Genomic DNA, 5,009 nt, shown 5'->3' on the forward strand with positions numbered 1-5,009 from the left:
TAATAACACAATTTCCGAATTGTGGTTCGTGCGCATTCTTAAAAGTCTACTGATCTTAACTATTCGCAATGCGAGTTCGATGAAAAGGGACACCGGCAGGGTCGGATGTAACAGTTACATTATTTTAAGAGATACAAAAATTTATATAACGGCAAAAATGAATGGAAATTTCTTTCTGAATCCATTGATATATAATATGATACATCTGCCTCCTACAGTTTTGTAAATTTTTATATATTATTGTATGCATTATATTGTATAGACATATGGGCGGCTATTATTATGAGATACATATTTATTACAAATTGCAGGATCATTTAAAATTAATAATAATATTAATTATATTTGTATGCATTGCAGTATGATATTGTTAGGAAGTAATTTGTTGCTCATTTATTCATAATATTACTTCTGTTATTTTAATGTCCGGATATCTTAATATCAGCCTTTGTTAGACATGACAAGATCATGCTATTAGCAAAACGAGTCGTTTATTTTGAAGGTGGCCTAAGTCCATTTTTTTTGTATTCTATACGTATATTTTTAATTAAAAATTAATTAAAATACTATACTACTATACTATACTACCGAATAAAAGAGATTTTACACGATACGAGGTATTTGCGACGTACGATTTACTATATTTCGTTTTCACTTGAAGTTTTCACTTCAAAAAAGTAAAAAAATTACGCCAAGTACATGAAAAATAGGAGAAAAGATTCTACTTTCTTGTAGTTTTTTATGGAGATCTCCTATTTTTCTATGATAACTCCCTCAGTCCTTCCTTTTTTCATGTATTTGGCGTAATTTTTTTACTTTTTTGAAGTTTTTTATGGGGACCTTACTTCTTTTTACAAAGATAATTTGCACAATGAATGACTTTAAATAATTTTTATATTATATGTATGTGTATAGTACTTTGTATAGAGTTCCCGATGGTGCCCGAAACAGTTTATGGTTGCAAGAAACTGAAATGTTAATGATGAAGTGAGAAATAGAAAAAATATATCCACTATTTGTTAATATATCTATAATATTTTTAATATGTGTATAATCTAAAATAATCCATATGAAATAATATGAAAAAATGAATTTTTTAGTTTTGTGATTTATATACACAGGCTCCTTATTTTTTTAATTGAATAGAGGAAAAGAAAAGGAGAGGGGGTAAAGAAAGTGAATATATACATTTCATATGATATTAATTTATTAATTATAAACATTTATGCATTCAATTCATGAATTAATAATATAAATATCAGCAAATTTGTTATGCACACCGCATCATCTTATGCTTCAACTATCTGTAACACATACAAACCATATTTTAGTTGTAAATTAACATAGAGCTTAAAATAAAAATAGAAATCATAATTTTCACACAAACATTATATACAGATCACTTAATTCCTTCCATTGTACACTCTGCCAGGTCGTAGTATATTTTAATTGACCAATTTCAATATACCTGTCAAACTTTATTGTATTTCCTGTAATACTTGCATGATTTTTCTTGTGGTATTTTAATAATTACTACCAGATATCCTTTCCTCAGATAAAGTATTAGAATTTCACAGTGGCAGCTCCTATTTTTGGTGAGCACCAAAATATTGATGCTTTGTCAGCAAATTATTTGCTTCATGAAACAAGCAATTCATCCTTTCGATTCCTCTTATTGGAATGACTGTAGCTGCTTAGATCAATCAAAAACTGTGGAAACAGATAATGCACAAGAATTTACATTGATAGTACATATACTTTAAACGCACAAAACTACTTATGGTGAACACTATCTACTTTTAATTGTGAATTTTACTTACCCTTTTATTGATGATGTTATATGCTCCTCTTCTTGTTGTAATAGGTAAAAAATATGTCGCACTGGTAAAACAACTATGATGGTTGTTTAATGCGTGCACACACGTATTACAAGGCAACATTACTGTCTCTTGTGCATTATTTCTTGCAGTATCTGATGAAATTTTTTTCTTCTGTCTTAATAACCTGCATCCAGCTGTTCCCCACTGTAACCTATAGCTGTCAAACGAATCTGTCAAACGATACTAACCTATATCTGTCAAACGATACACACAAGTACTTCTTATGGCGGCCGACGAGCCTTGCCGAGTGATTCCGAGAGTCGACGAATCGACGATCAGCCTTGGCTCCTGTTGGCTAAGTGTTGACAAAAAATCGAATAAATGATATTACGATATCTCAGTTGTACATGGGCCGATTTGATTGATTTTGGTTTTATTCGAAAGGTTACAAGCGATTTACATCAGACAAATGCCTTTAAATTTCGAAAATATTGCAGGCGTGATGAGATATTAATGAAAGAACTTTTAGGTTAGGTTGGAATCGTAGTTTTACGAGTAAAAGGTACGCGGTAGCGCCACGTTATATACGGGGTGGCTTTATAATTGTTCATGTACTTGGCGTCGAGAAGCTACCGCGTCTCTAGATATTGTCCTCGGTACGTCGAGTCCGTGTGTCCGCGTGTTTCACATTAATTATGTTATATTCGAGTTCTTACATTAAATAGTAATTATAAGTTACCAATGTGTGTTTATTTTATACAAACTCAACACTTCCATATCAATTGTCAATATAAACGTTCAGTTTGGATTTCTGTCACAATAGATTAAATATAATGCATTCCATTCGAAGCACGCCAGTTAATTAGTTACTTTTACCAAAAATCATAAAAAACTAGCCATTATTGATCTTTTTCAATTTTGTTCATATCATCGCTTATAATGTACACGTGGTATAGTAAACAGTAAAAACTAGTAAAAATGCACAACGATAAAGGAAAAAAAAACAAATAATCACGTTTCGTACTACCCTCCGAAATAGTGATGTCAGTAATTTTTCAAGACTTCAGCTCGATGTCGATGAAAAATTACGAATGTAGAAAATCGTCGTCGCTATTAAGAATCGACGAATAACGGTGATGCGAGTGCAGGGAAATCGAAGCTACCAACCTAGACAAATCGTTTTCTCTCTCTTTCGCTTTTATCGAAGCCCATATCATCTTCTTTCGCACCCTCCCTTTGACCCGGAATTTTATTTGCGGCGGAATAAATAAAAATTTACGAGCAATTTACGGAGGGTCCTCAGCCAGGTCAAGAGGATCCATCAATTTACTCCGAAGTGCTCGTTTGGCGAGCAGGCTACAAAATCGTCGACGAAGTTCTCTTTATGAAGCTAGAATAGATTAATGCTCTCGTTTGTTCGGTAATGGCCCCGATAAATTATCTTAATAACCCGAGGCGGCTATAAATATATTCCTCGGTTCCTGCGCTCCTACACTTATTTTCTTGGTATATCGTTGTCTCTCTGTACCTCGGCCGTCGAACTATCATGTTTTCCGTGTCACTAATTCTAAGAGTGAGCGGTATACGAAGGGGAAAGAATAACTTGAATAATGGTGTTTCATGAAAATGATATTGTTTGGACACCGATGTCAACTATTTCTATTTATCATGCCACCATTGCAGTACACCTACTGCATTTTATAAAGAAGATTTTACATTTATCGCGTATATATGCATATAAAGGTTGTCCAAAAAATGTTGTAACTCATTGAAAGGAGTGGTTCGGGAGGTGATTTGAAACAATTTTTTCCTTAGCGAAAATGTTGTCCGAGGCTTCGTTGAGGAGATATTAACAAACAAAACCTCGACCAATCAGAGCAGGCGTATACCGTTGGAGCGGCCGCGGTAGCGTATGAGCGCGGCCGCCTAGCGCTTAGCCTTCGCTACCGTGGGCTCTCCACCGGGATACTCGCGCTCTGATTGGTCAGTGTTTTCTGTTAATATCTCCTCAACGAAGCCTCGGACAACATTTTCGCTAAGGAAAAAGTTGTTTCAAATCACCTCCCGAACCACTTCTTTCAATGAGTTACAACATTTTTGGGACACCCTGTATATACTGATAAATATATAATAGAAAAATTACTGACATCACTACTTCGGAGAGTATACCTTTTTAGTGCAATTTCTTAACAATTTTATATACGCGAGGTACTTTCTAACGTCGAGTTCACGATTTATTCATGCATAGTGTATACTGTACACGAATCACAGTGTGTACATACAACATTAGAAATAGCGACAAAGTAAGTACAGAAACATTAACAGATGCATAGCAATAAAATAAATATTAAAATTAGGAACATGAACATTTTATAATAGAGGACAAATGAACTAACAATAAGTATTAAAATGTGAACTGTATATTTTAAAATATGAAAAAATAAAGAAATATTAATGAGCATTGACGTCTTAAATATCGATCAAGAGCATTTATCAGTTAAAGAACTTTCGATATCTGATTTTATGAAGTGTTGTCACAACTGCATGTTTGTCTTTGGCGTACTTCCAAATGATGAGTTTTAATTTTTTCCATTATCAAACCGATTTGATTTGTCTAACGTTGTCGATAGATCAATTCAAATTTCTGTCACGTTAAACATGCTTTGATAAACATTTGAAAATAACGTTTTCAATTTACTTAAAATCTTCGAATTTGTTTTGAATTTTGCGATCAACACTTTCGATTTCTACGATACATTGATTTGGAGTGTACAGGTAACCCTCCGATAACACGGTAGGTAGGTTCCTAAAATATGTCGTGTTGTGTGAAACCATGTTGTATGAGACTCAGAGCTAATACAAAAAGAGGGGTTATTTTTCTAAAACTTATTAAAAACAATTTTTTTTTTAATTCTACAGAAACAACTTAATTTTTATTAAAAATATAAAAGTATGTACGAGACAAAAAAAAAAGAAACAAAAATATTATTTTAATTTAACGCAACTTTAATTTATTAAATTTCTTCATCGTCACTGTTCAGGATAATCAACCGAGAACGTTTTTTCGTGGAATGATACCGTCTTCACTTTCAAAACATTTTTCTTCATTTAAAGTTCTTGCATCTTCTTCCCCCTTAAAAAAATCTGTAATTTCACGTTGCTTCCTGGTTCTTACCATACTTTCTGCAA

The 5,009-nt window shown here is 33.0% G+C and overlaps 1 long non-coding RNA gene across 1 annotated transcript; it reads right to left on the reverse strand.

Moving 5' to 3' along the window:
• Window positions 1–1,259: 1,259 nt before the first annotated feature.
• On the reverse strand, window positions 1,260–3,232 carry LOC128892349 (uncharacterized). Its single transcript, XR_008461069.1, has 3 exons — window positions 1,821–3,232; window positions 1,388–1,710; window positions 1,260–1,304 (listed from the first exon to the last, which is right to left on the reverse strand). It is a non-coding gene; the product is annotated as an uncharacterized LOC128892349 (long non-coding RNA).
• Window positions 3,233–5,009: the final 1,777 nt, after the last annotated feature.

The sequence above is a fragment of the Hylaeus anthracinus genome, unplaced genomic scaffold (genome assembly GCF_026225885.1).
Source record: "Hylaeus anthracinus isolate JK02 unplaced genomic scaffold, UHH_iyHylAnth1.0_haploid 12002, whole genome shotgun sequence".
NCBI lineage: Eukaryota > Metazoa > Arthropoda > Insecta > Hymenoptera > Colletidae > Hylaeus > Hylaeus anthracinus.